The 13,689-nt window shown below is 54.5% G+C and overlaps 1 protein-coding gene across 3 annotated transcripts in view; it reads left to right on the top strand.

Annotated features, from left to right (window-relative positions):
- Positions 1-13,689, top strand: part of LOC140429507 (transient receptor potential cation channel subfamily M member 6-like) — a 426,501-nt gene that overhangs the window by 140,061 nt on the left and 272,751 nt on the right. The gene's annotated exons all lie outside the window — the stretch shown is intronic.

Genomic DNA, 13,689 nt, shown 5'->3' with positions numbered 1-13,689 from the left:
GAGAGAGGCGACTGTTCATTTTGAGCAGCAGGGATAGAGACAAGGGTTCATTTTGAGCAGCGGGGAGAGAGACGAGTGTTCATTTTGAGTAGCGGGGAGAGAGGCAAGTGTTCAATTAAGCAGCGGGGAGAGAGACGAGTGTTCATTTTGAGCAACAGGGAGAGAGACGAGTGTTCATTTTGAGCAGCAGGGAGAGAGGCGACTGTTCACTTTGAGCAGCGGGGAGAGAGGCGAGTGTTCATTTTGAGCAGCGGGGAGAGAGGCGAGTGTTCATTTTGAGCAGCGGAGAGAGAGACAAGCGTTCATTTTGAGCAGCGGGGAGAGAAGCGAGTGTTCACTTTGAGCAGCAGGGAGGGAGGCGAGTGTTCACTTTGAGCAGCGGGGAGGGAGGCGAGTGTTCATTTTGAGCAGCGGGGAGAGAGGCGAGTGTTCACTTTGAGCGGTGGGGAGAGAGGCTGTGGCGCAATAAATTGTGGCGCACAAAGACTCCGTGAGACAAACAGAGTGAAGTCGATGAGGCTTTATTAAGCGTGTCTGTTCCCCAGCAGCCCGATAATAAACTGGCATGCGGGGGAAGGCACCGGCTTCTTATACTTCGCCTTCAGGGCGGAGTATGAGGTCAACGGCCAACCAGGACCCGGGATCTGTCAGCCAATGACATTAGGGCTTCCAGTCCCACATGACCCCCAATACATACTACCACAGAGGCGAGTGTTCATTTTGAGCAGCGGCGAGAGAGGCGAGTGTTCATTTTGAGCAGCAGGGAGAGAGACGAGTGTTCACTTTGAGCAGCGGGGAGAGAGGCGAGTGTTCATTTTGAACAGCGGGGAGAGAGACGAGTGTTCATTTTGAGCAGCAGAGAGAGAGACGAGTGTTCACTTTGAGCAGCGGGGAGAGAGGCGAATGTTCACTTTGAGCAGCGGGGAGAGAGGCGAGTGTTCATTTTGAGCAGCAGGGAGAGAGACAAGGGTTCATTTTGAGCAGCGGGGAGAGAGACAAGGGTTCACTTTGAGCAGCGGGGAGGGAGGCGAGTGTTCAATTAAGCAGCGGGGAGAGAGGCGAGTGTTCATTTTGAGTAGCGGGGAGAGAGACGAGTGTTCATTTTGAGCAGCGGGGAGAGAGGCGAGTGTTCAATTAAGCAGCGGGGAGAGAGACGAATGTTCATTTTGAGCAGCAGGGAGAGAGACGAGTGTTCATTTTGAGCAGCAGGTAGAGAGGCGACTGTTCATTTTGAGCAGCAGGGATAGAGACAAGGGTTCATTTTGAGCAGTGGGGAGAGAGACGAGGGTTCATTTTGAGCAGCGGGGATAGAGGCGAGTGTTCATTTTGAGCAGCGGGGAGAGAGACAAGTGTTCATTTTGAGCAGCGGGGAGAGAAGCGAGTGTTCACTTTGAGCAGCGGGGAGGGAGGCGAGTGTTCATTTTGAGCAGCGGGAAGAGAGACGAGTGTTCACTTTGAGCAGCGGGGAGAGAGGCGAGTGTTTATTTTGAGCAGCAGGGAGAGAGGCGAGTGTTCATTTTGAGCATCAGGTGATGTACGATCAATTGCACAAAGACTAAAGTTGGGTACAACTGTGGCTTTATTACAGTCAGATGCGAGGCCTCCTGCTGCAGTTGGCGAAATGGCAGGGCACTGGAGGTCATGCATATTTATACAGTTCTCCCTGGGCGGAGCCAGCCGGCAGGAGCTATCGGCAATCCTGTAGTGCAGGCCCTACCTTACATCTCCAATTACAGTGGTTCATCACATTCACCCCCTGTTAAAAATGAGTCCGGCGGGGGTGACGTGGAACTATGTACAATTAGTGGAATTATGTACAGTGGGTGGGAAAGAAAAGTCCATGTTGACGGTCCGGAGTCCGTCAAAGGTTCAGCCTGTCTGGTGCTTTGGTGCTCCGTTGGGATCAGCGTAACGTTGGCTGCAAAGTCGGTGCTGGCGGCGGTGGAGGTGGCCCCGATGGCGGTTGTGGCGGTTCTGATGCTGGCCAGTCATCGGGGAACTCCGGGAGCGTGCAGAAGTCCTCTCCGTCCTCTTGTGCGGAAAAGGGGAGAGGGGGGGTGGTCTGGTGGGGTCAATATTGGCATGCGCAGTGGGAGGTGGGGTGGAGGGGTGCATTGGTGGGGTGTGTGTTGGGGTGGAACCTGATGGTGCCAGGTCCCTGAGTGAGACAGTATCTTGGCGGCCGTCGGGGAACTCAATGTAGGCATATTGAGGGTTGGCGTGGAGTAGGTGAACCCCGTCCATCAAGGGGTCCGCCTTGTGGAGTCGGACGTGCCTACGGAGAAGGACCGATCCTGGAGCAGCGAGCCAAGTAGGGAGCGACACCGCGGATGTGGACTTCCTGGGGAAGGTAAAAACACGTTCATGGGGTGTGTTATTAGTGGAGGTGCACAATAGTGACCGGATGGAGTGCAGAGCATCAGGGAGGACCTCCTGCCAGCAAGAAGTTGGGAGGTTCCTGAACTGTAGGGCCAGCTGGACGGCCCTCCAAACCGTCCCATTCTCCCGTTCTACTTGCCCGTTTCCCCTGGGGTTGTAGCTGGTCGTCCAGCTGGAGGCTGTACCCCTGCTGAGCAGGAACCGACGCAGCTCATCGCTCATGAATGAGGATCCCCTGTCACTGTGGATGTAGGCGGGGAAACCGAACAGAGCGAAGATGGTGCTGAGGGCCTTGATGACGGTGGCAGACGTCATATCGGGGCATGGGATGGCGAAGGGGAATCTGGAGTACTCATCGACCACACTGAGAATATACGTGTTACGGTCGGTGGAGGGGAGGGACCCTTTGAAATCGACGCTGAGGCGTTCAAAGGGGTGGGAAGCCTTCACCAGGCATGCACGGTCTGGCCGGTAGAAGTGTGGCTTGCACTCCGCACAGACGGAGTAGGGCAGATTGTGAGCTTTGACCAGATGGTACAATCGAGTGACCCCCGGGTGACAAAGGCTGTCGTGTAGGGCCCGGAGTTGGTCCGCTTGTGCGCTGGCACATGTACCTCGGGAGAGGGCGTCTGGGGGCTCGTTGAGTTTACCGAGGCGATACAAGATCTCGTAATTATAGGTGGAGAGTTTGATTCTCCACCGCAAGATTTTATCATTTTTGATCTTGCCCCGCTGTGTGTTATTGAACATGAAGGCTACCGACCGTTGGTCCGTAAGGAGAGTGAATTTCTTACCGGCCAGGTAATGCCTCCAATGCTGCACAGCTTCAACGATAGCTTGAGCCTCCTTCTCGACGGATGAATGTCGAATTTCAGAGGCATGAAAGGTGTGGGAAAAGAATGCCACGGGTCTGCCTGCCTGGTTTAGGGTGGCGGCAAGGGCGACGTCTGAAGCGTTGCTTTCTACTTGGAAAGGCAGTGACTCGTCCACTGCCGCGTCCCGGCCTTGGCGATGTCTGCTCTGATGCGGGCGAAAGCATGTTGTGCCTTGGCCGCAAGAGGGAATTGGATGGACTGAATGAGTGGGCGGGCCTTGCCCGCATAGTTTGGGACCCACTGAGCATAGTAGGAAAAGAACCCCAGGCAGCGTTTGAGGGCCTTGGGGTAGTGGGGGAGGGGAAGTTCCATGAGGGGGCGCATGCGGTCGGGGTCGGGCCCGAGAAGACCATTTTGGACGACATAGCTGAGAATGGCTAACCGGGTGGTGCTGAACACACATTTCTCTTTGTTGTAGGTCAGGTTGAGAAGGGTGGCAGTGCGGAGGAACTGTAATAAATTGATGCATGATCAATTGCACAAAGACTAAAGTTGGGTACACCTGTGGCTTTATTACAGTCAGATGTGAGGCCTCCTGCTGCAGCTGGCGAAATGGCAGGGCACTGGAAGTCATGCATATTTATACAGTTCTCCGTGGGCGGAGCCAGCCGGCAGGAGCTACCGGCAAACCTGTAGTGCAGGTCCTACCTTACATTTCCTATTTCAGTGGATCACCACACGGGGCGAGAGGCAAGTGTATATTTTTAGCAGCGGGGAGAGAGGCGAGTGTTCACTTTGAGCAGCGGGGAGAGAGGCGAGTGTTCACTTTGAGCAGCGGGGAGAGAGGTGAGTGTTCATTTTGAGCAGCGGGGAGATAGGCGAGTGTTCATTTTGAGCAGCGGGGAGAGAGGCGAGTGTTCATTTTGAGCAGCGGGGAGGGAGGCGAGTGTTCATTTTGAGCAGCGGGGAGAGAGACGAGGGTTCATTTTGAGCAGCGGGGAGGGAGGCGAGTGTTCACTTTGAGCAGCGGGGAGAGAGGCGAGTGTTCACTTTGAGCAGCGGGGAGAGAGGCGAGTGTTCATTTTGAGCAGCGGGGAGATAGGCGAGTGTTCATTTTGAGCAGCGGGGAGGGAGGCGAGTGTTCATTTTGAGCAGCGGGGAGAGAGGCGAGTGTTCATTTTGAGCAGCGGGGAGAGAGGCGAGTGTTCACTTTGAGCAGCGGGGAGAGACGAGTGTTCATTTTGAGCAGCAGGGCGCGAGACGAGTGTTCATTTTGAGCAGCAGGGAGAGAGGCGAGTGTTCACTTTGAGCAGCAGGGAGAGAGGCGAGTGTTCATTTTGAGCAGCAGGGAGAGAGACGAGTGTTCACTTTGAGCAGCGGGGAGAGAGACAAGTGTTCATTTTGAGCAGTGGGGAGGGAGGCGAGTGTTCATTTTGAGCAGCGGGGAGAGAGACGAGTGTTCACTTTGAGCAGCGGGGAGAGAGACGAGTGTTCACTTTGAGCCGCGGGGAGAGAGACGAGTGTTCATTTTGAGCAGCGGGGAGAGAGGTGAGTGTCCATTTTGAGCAGCAGTGAGAGAGGCGAATGTTCACTATGAGCAGCGGGGAGAGAGACGAGTGTTCATTTTGAGCAGCGGGGCGAGAGACGAGTGTTCATTTTGAGCAGCGGGGAGAGAGACAAGTGTTCATTTTGAGCAGTGGGGAGGGAGGCGAGTGTTCATTTTGAGCAGCAGGGAGGGAGACGAGTGTTCACTTTGAGCAGCGGGGAGAGAGACAAGTGTTCATTTTGAGCAGTGGGGAGGGAGGCGAGTGTTCATTTTGAGCAGCGGGGAGAGAGACAAGTGTTCATTTTGAGCAGCGGGGAGAGAGACAAGTGTTCATTTTGAGCAGCGGGGAGAGAGACAAGTGTTCACTTTGAGCAGTGGGGAGAGAGGCGAGTGTTCACTTTGAGCAGCAGGGCGAGAGACGAGTGTTCATTTTGAGCAGCGGGGAGAGAGGCGAGTGTTCATTTTGAGCAGCAGGGAGAGAGACGAGTGTTCACTTTGAGCAGCAGGGAGAGAGGCGAGTGTTCATTTTGAGCAGCGGGGAGGGAGACGAGTGTTCATTTTGAGTAGCGGGGAGAGAGGCGAGTGTTCATTTTGAGCAGCGGGGAGAGAGACGAGTGTTCATTTTGAGCAGCAGGGAGAGAGGTGAGTCTTCATTTTGAGCAGCAGGGCGGGAGGCGAGTGTTCACTGTAGCGCACAAAGACTCACGAGAGACGAATAGAGATGAAGTCGATGAGGCTTTATTCAGCGTGACTTAGTTCCCCGCAGTTCAGTAGCAGACTGGCCTGCGGGGGAGAACTCCAGGTTCTTATACTCCGCCTTCAGGGCGGAGCTAGAGGTCAACAGCCAACCAGGACCCGGGATCTGTCAGCCAATGACATCACGGCTTCACAGTCCCACATGACCCCTAATGCATACTACCACATTCACCCCTTGTTACAAATGAATCCGGCGGGGTGGTGCTTCGTGTGGTGGTAAGGGTTTACAAGGCTGGTCCTGGGAGGAAAACGTTTGCATGTACAGAGGTTTTTTTGTGTGTTTTGAACTATTTACAGCAAAAGGGGGAAAAGGAAAAACGTTCTCGTTACAGTCCACAATATAGTAATGTTACATTGATGCCACAAATCGGTCGGGCGGTCTGGTCGTCCTCGTCGATCGCCTCGGCCCCGGTGGTGGTGCTTGTTCCCGTGTTGTCGTCTCCGGGAGCCTTACGGTTTCTGCTTCCGCTTCACTTCTGGTCGGACCTGGGAGGAGGACCGATCCCCCCGGGAAGGGGGCGCTCGCGGGGTGCGCCGGTGGCAGGGAGGGGGTGATTGGTGTCGGGGGGGTGTGTGTGTTGCCGGCGGGCGCCAGATCTCGCAGGGAGACCGTGTCCTGTCGGCCGTCGGGGTTTCTGACGCTCCCCAACCCCCCCAGCGCCCCATGTGCGACCCGCAGGCGCCGCCATTTTGGGTCCCGGCCACCACGAGGGGAGGAGGGGTGCCGCCATCTTGGGACCCCCCAGACCTGTGCGACACATGGGGACGGCCATTTTGTCCACCCCCGCCGCCATCTTGTGACCCCCCAGCCATGTGCGATGCATGGGGGCGGCAATTTTGTTCACCCCCGCCGCCATCTTGGACGGCAACAACGGACCCTAGTGTCGACGGTCCACGGGGTTCGAGGAAGACGCTCAAGCACTACGATCACGTCTGGCCTCATTGACGCTGGACCAAGCACGGCCCCGGACGCTCCAGACGACGACAACAACGGTGCTGATAAACGGGCACGAGACACCATGCCTGGTCGACTCCGGGAGCACGGAAAGCTTCATCCACCCCGACACGGTAAGACGCTGTTTTTTGACCATCCGTCCCAGTGCGCAAAAGATTTCCCTAGCTGCAGGATCCCACTCCGTACAGATTAAAGGCTTCTGCATAGTGACCCTAACGGTGCAAGGGAGGGAGTTTAAAAACTACAGGCTCTACGTCCTTCCCCAACTCTGCGCGCCCACATTACTGGGATTAGATTTCCAGTGTAACCTGCAGAGCCTAACATTTCAATTTGGCGGCCCAATACCCCCACTCACTATCTGCGGCCTCGCAACTCTCAAGGTTGAACCACTGTCCTTGTTTGCAAACCTCACCCCGGATTGCAAACCCGTCGCCACTAGGAGCAGACGGTACAGCGCCCAGGACCGGACATTCATTCGGTCCGAAGTCCAGCGGCTACTGAAGGAAGGCATAATCCAGGCCAGCAACAGTCCCTGGAGAGCACAGGTGGTAGTAGTAAAGACAGGGGAGAAGCAAAGGATGGTCATAGACTATAGCCAGACCATCAACAGGTACACACAACTAGATGCGTACCCTCTCCCCCGCATATCCGACATGGTCAATCGGATTGCCCAATATAAAGTCTTCTCCACCGTGGACCTCAAGTCCGCCTACCATCAGCTCCCCATCCGCCCAAGTGACCGCAAGTACACAGCCTTCGAGGCAGACGGGCGATTATACCACTTCCTAAGGGTCCCATTTGGCGTCACAAACAGGGTCTCGGTCTTCCAACGAGAGATGGACCGAATGGTTGATCAACACAGATTGCAGGCCACGTTCCCGTACCTCGACAACGTAACCATCTGCGGCCACGATCAGCAGGACCACGACGCCAACCTCCAAAAATTCCTCCAGACCGCTAAAGCCTTGAACCTCACATACAACGAGGACAAGTGCGTGTTTAGCTCAAACCGGCTAGCCATCTTGGGATATGTAGTGCGCAATGGGATAATAGGCCCCGACCCCGAACGCATGCGCCCCCTCATGGAATTTCCCCTCCCGCACTGCTCAAAAGCCCTATAACGCTGCCTGGGGTTTTTTTCATATTACGCTCAGTGGGTCCCCCAGTACGCAGACAAGGCCCGCCCCCTAATACAGACCACGACCTTCCCTCTGTCGACAGAGGCTTGCCAGGCCTTCAGCCGCATCAAAGTGGATATCGCAAAGGCCACGATGCGCGCCATCGACGAGTCCCTCCCCTTCCAGGTCGAGAGCGACGCCTCTGATGTAGCTCTAGCGGCCACCCTTAACCAAGCGGGCAGGCCCATGGCCTTTTTCTCCCAAACCCTCCACGCTTCAGAAATCCGCCACTCTTCAGTAGAAAAGGAAGCCCAAGCCATAGTGGAAGCTGTGCGACATTGGAGGCATTACCTGGCCGGCAGGAGATTCACTCTCCTCACGGACCAAAGGTCGGTAGTCTTCATGTTCGATAATGCACAGCGGGGCAAAATTAAGAACGACAAGATCTTAAGGTGGAGGATCGAGCTCTCCACCTTCAACTATGAGATCATGTACCATCCCGGAAAGCTGAACGAGCCGTCCGACGCTCTATCCCGCGGCACATGTGCCAACGCACAAATTAACCGCCTCCAAACCCTCCACGAGGACCTCTGCCACCCGGGGTCACTCGGTTCTACCACTTTATAAAGTCCCGCAACCTCCCCTACTCTGTGGAGGAGGTCCGTACAGTCACAAGGAACTGCCACATCTGCGCAGAGTGCAAACCGCACTTTTTCAGGCCGGATGGTGCGCACCTGATCAAGGCTTCCCGTCCCTTTGAACGCCTTAGTCTGGATTTCAAAGGCCCTCTCCCCTCCACCGACCGCAACATATACTTCCTGAACGTGGTGGACGAGTACTCCCGTTTCCCCTTCGCCATCCCCTGCCCTGACATGACAGCGGCCACAGTCATTAAAGCCCTTAACACCATATTCACACTGTTCGGTTGCCCCGCATACGTCCACAGCGACAGGGGGTCCTCTTTTATGAGTGACGAGCCAGTTCCTGCTCAGCAACGGTATAGCCTCGAGCAGGACGACCAGCTCCAACCCCCGGGGGAACGGGCAAGTAGAGAGGGAGAACGGCACGGTCTGGAAGACCGTCCTACTGGCCCTACGGTCCAGGGACCTCCCACTTTCACGGTGGCAGGAGGTCCTCCCGGACGCTCTCCACTCCATCCGGTCGCTACTATGTACTAGCACTAACCAAACGCCTCATGAGCGCCTCCTTGTCTTCCCCAGGAAGTCCTCCTCTGGAACGTCGCTGCCGATCTGGCTGGCGGTCCCAGGACCCATCTTGCTCCGAAAACATGTGCGGGCGCACAAGTCGGACCCGTTGGTCGAGAGGGTTCGCCTCCTCTACGCGAACCCGCAGTACGCTTACGTGGAGTACCCCGACGGCCGACAGGACACGGTCTCCCTGCGGGATCTGGCGCCCGCCGGCAACACGCACACCCCCCCGACACCAATCACCCCCTCCCTGCCACCGGCGCACCCCGCAAGCGCCCCCTTCCCGGGGGGATCGGTCCTCCTCCCAGGTCCGACCAGAAGTGTAGCAGAAGCAGAAACCGTAAGGCTCCCGGAGACGACAACACGGGAACAAGCACCACCACCGGGGCCGAGGCGATCGACGAGGACGACCAGACCGCCCGACTAACTAGTGGCATCGATGTAACACTACTATATTGTGGACTGTAACGAGAACGTTTTCCTTTTCCCCCTTTTACTGCAAATAGTTCAAAACAAAAAAAAAAACCTCTGTACATACTGTGATGACATGCAAACGTTTTCCTCCCAGGACCAGCCTTGTAAACCCTTACCACCATACGAAGCACCACCCCGCCGGGTTCATTTTTAACAAGGGGTGAATGTGGTAGTATGCATTAGGGGTCATGTGGGACTGTGAAGCCGTGATGTAATTGGCTGACAGATCCCGGGTCCTGGTTGGCTGTTGACCTCTAGCTCCGCCCTGAAGGCGGAGTATAAGAACCAGGAGTTCTCCCCCGCAGGCCAGTCTGCTACTGAACTGCGGGGAACAAGTCACGCTTAATAAAGCCTCATCGACTTCATCTCTATTCGTATCTCGTGAGTCTTTGTGCGCTACAGGGGTTTGGAGATTAGTCTGCGGGATTTGAAGCAGAACACTGCAAAACAAATTAAGAAATTAATTAACTAGGTAGAGATGGCTGGTAGATCCCATTGCAACCTGCAGGAGCCACATCTGCAGGAAGTGTTGGTTGCTCGAGATATTTCGGCTCAGAATAATTAATGATCTCATTGTTATGAATTCTCTCGGAAGGAGCGATCACAGTATGGATGAATTTAAAATATAGGTGGAGGGTGATGCGCAATCAATGACTCTCGAGACAAGGTGAGTCATAACTAATAGGCTTTAATCTGCTAGAATTGTTCCCAGCAGCTTCGATACAGAAAGTGAAACCTGCTGGGACGGCATCGGTTCTTATACTCCGCCTCTCAGGGCGGAGCTATGTACATCAGTCAATGGTAGACTCCTGGGTCTAGCCAATGGTCATCCACCTCTCAGGTACCGCAATATCTGATATTACCACATTCACCCCCTGTTAAAAAGAACCCGGCGGGGTGATGGCCAGCGTTAATGTCGCCTTTTGCATGGTAGGACCAAGTATGGAGGTGCCGTGATGTCGAGGGTAATAGCGAAAAGTGTGGAGGGGGAGGGGCGCCTGTAGCGGGCGTCGGTGCTTGTTCGGGTCTAGGTAGGGGCGGCGGGAGTACTGACCCTCCGGTCAGGTGCTGCGGGGAGGGTGGGGGTGGGGGAAATGGTGCAGGTGCGCGTGGGGCTCCGGCGGGCGCCAGGTCCCGAAGGGAGACAGTGTCTTGGCTGCTGTCAGGGAACGCTACATAGGCGTATTGGGGGTTGGCGTGCAGCAGGTGGACCCTCTCGACCAACGGGACCGACTTGTGAACCCTCACATGTCTCTGAAGCAGGATGTCGCTAGCCAGGTTGGGAGCGAGGTCCTGGCGGAGGACATCCTGGGGAAAACAAGGAGACGTTCATGAGGTGTCTGATTTGTGGTAGTACAGAGCAGTGACCAGATGGCGTGGAGGGCCACTGGGAGGACGTTCTGCCAGCGGGAGACTGGGAGATTCCTAGACCGTAGGGCCAGCAGGACGGTCTTCAAGACCGTGCCGTTCTCCCTCTCAACCTGCCCGTTTCCCCGGGGGTTGTAACTGGTCGTCCTGCTGGAGGCGATGCCTTTGCTGAGCAGGAATTGACGCAGTTCGTCACTCATAAAGGAGGACCCCCTAGCACTGTGAATGTATGCGGAGAAACCGAACAGTGTAAAGATACCCTGGAGGGCCTTGATGACGGTGGTTGTGGTCATGTCTGGGCGGGGATGGCAAAAGGGAACCGGGAGTATACGTCAATCACGTTCAGGAAGTACGTGTTGCGGTGGAGGGGAGGGAGCCTTTGAAATCCATGCTGAGGCGTTCAAAGGGACGGGAAGCGCTCTCCCGGGGCGGTAGAAGTGCGGTTTGCACTCCGCACAGATTTGGCAGTCCCTGGCGACTGTCCTGACCTCCTCAATGGAGTAGGGCAGGTTGCGGGCCTTGATAAAATGAAAGAAGCGAGTGACCCCCGGGTGGCAGAGGTCCCCGTGGAGGGATCGGAGGCGGTCCACTTGTGCGGTGGCACAAGTGCCGCGGGACAGGGCATCAGGAGGGGCATTAGGGGCTGGTTTAGCACAGTGGGGTTAATCGCTGGCTTGTAGTACGAACAATGCCAGCAGCGCGGGTTCAATTCCCGTACCAGCTCCCCGAACAGGTGCCGGAATGTGGCGACTAAGGTCTTTTCACAGTAACTTCATTTGAAGCCTACTTGTGACAATAAGCGATTTTCATTCATTTCATTTCATTTCAGGAGGCTCGTTCAGCTTCCCGGGACGGTACAAGATCTCGTAATTGTAGGTGGAGAGTTCTATCCACCACCGCAAGATCTTGTCATTCTTAATCCTGCCCCGTTTTGCATTATCGAACATGAAGGCCACCGACCGTTGGTCCGTGAGGAGAGTGAATCTCCTGCTGGCCAGGTAATGCCTCCAGTGTTGCACAGCTTCTACTATGGCCTGGGCCTCCATTTCGACGGAGGAATGGCGGATTTCGGAAGCATGGAGGGTGCGGGAGAATAAAGCCATGGGCCTGCCCGCTTGGTTGAGAGTGGCCACCAGAGCTACGTCGGACGCATCGCTCTCGACCTGGAAGGGGAGGGACTCATCGCTGGCGCGCATCGTGGCTTTTGCAATGTCTGCTTTGATGCGGCAGAAGGCCTGGCGGGCCTCCGTCGACAGGGGGAAGGTTGTGGACTGGATCAGGGGTCAAGCATTGTCTGTGTAATTGGGGACCCACTGTGCATAATAGCTGAAGAAGCCGAGGCAGCGCTTTAGGGCCTTGGGGCAGTGAGGGAGGGGAAATTCCATGAGGGGGCGCATGCGTTCAGGGTGGGGGCCTGTGACTCCACTTCGCACTATGTAGCCTAGAATGGCTAGACGGTCGGTGCTAAACACGCATTTATCCTTATTGTAAGTCAGATTAAGGATATTTGCGGAGTTGAGAAATTTTCTGAGGTTGGTGTCATGGTCCTGCTGGTCATGGCCGCAGATGGTGACGTTATCAAGATACGGGAACATTGCGCGTAAGCCGTACCGGTCAACCATTCGGTCCATCTCACTTTGGAAGACCAAGACCCCATTCGTGGCCCCGAAGGTAAGCCTTAAAAAGTGATAGAGCTGCCCATCTGCTTCGAAGGCAGTGTACTGGCGGTCACCATTACAGAGGGGTAGCTGGTGGTATGCAGACATGAGATCCACTGTGGAGAAAACCTTGTATTGCGCAATCCAGGTCGGCTATACAGGGGAGAGGGTATGCATCCAGCTGCCTAAACCTGTTGATGGTCTGGCTGTAGTCAATGACCATCCTATGTTTCTCCCCGGTCTTTACCACCACTACTTGAGCCCTCCAGGGGCTGTTGCTCGCTTCGAGGTCATCCACCTCTCAGGTACTGCAATACCTGGTATTACCACATTAGGTGAGAAAGTAAAATCCAATACCAGTGTCTTGTGCTTAAACAAAAGAGATTACAATGGGATGAGGGAGGAGTTGGCTAGGATAGACTGGGAGCAAAGACTTTATGGTGGGACAATTGAGGAACAGTGGAGGACTTTTAAAGTGATTTTTCACAGTGCTCAGCAAAAGTATATACCAGTGAAAAGGAAGGACTGTAGAAAAAGGGCTAATCAGCCATGGATACCTGAGGAAATAAAGGAGGGTATCAAATTGAAAGAAAATGGATACAAGTGGCAAAGACTAGTGGGAAACTAGAGTATTGGCAAATCTTTAAAGGTCAACAGAAAGTCGCAAAAAAAGCTATAAAGAAAAGTAAGATATATTATGAGACTAAACTAGTTCAGAATATAAAAACATAGCAAAAGTTTCTACAAATGAATGAAACGAAAAAGAGAGGCTAAGGTAAACAGTGGTCCTCTCGAGGATGAGAAGGGGGACTTAAGAAGGGAAATAAGGAAATGACCAAGGCGTTGAACAGGTATTTTGTCTCAGTCTTCACAATGGAAGACACAAGTAACATGCCAATAATTGATGGCAAGGAGGCTATGGCAGGTGAGGACCTAAAAATGAACATTATCACTAAGGAGGTAGTGTTGGGCAAGCTAATGGAACTAAAGATAGATAAGTCTCCTGGCCCTGATGGAATGCAACCCAGGGTGCTAAAAGAGATGGCGGGGGAAATAGCAAATGGATGTGGTGTATCTCGATTTCCAGGAGGCATTCGACAAGGTGCTGCACAAAAGGCTGCTGCATAAGATAAAGGTGCGAGGTGTTACTGAAAATTAATGAGCATGGATAGAGGATTGGTTAACTGACAGAAAGCAAAGAGTGGGGATAATTGGGTGTTTTTCTGGCTGGCGATTAGTGGCAGTGGTGTGCCTCAGTTGTGTGCCTTTGGGCCCACAATTGTGCACAATTTACATAGATGATTTGGAGTTGCGGACTGTAGCGCACAAAGACTCCGTGAGACGAATAGAGTGAAGTCGATGAGGCTTTATTAAGCGTGTCTGTTCCCCCGCAGCTCGATAGTAAACTGGCC

Source organism: Scyliorhinus torazame, chromosome 9 (genome assembly GCF_047496885.1).
Source record: "Scyliorhinus torazame isolate Kashiwa2021f chromosome 9, sScyTor2.1, whole genome shotgun sequence".
In the NCBI taxonomy this organism is placed as follows: domain Eukaryota; kingdom Metazoa; phylum Chordata; class Chondrichthyes; order Carcharhiniformes; family Scyliorhinidae; genus Scyliorhinus; species Scyliorhinus torazame.
This window is presented reverse-complemented; position numbering and strand designations above follow the sequence as displayed.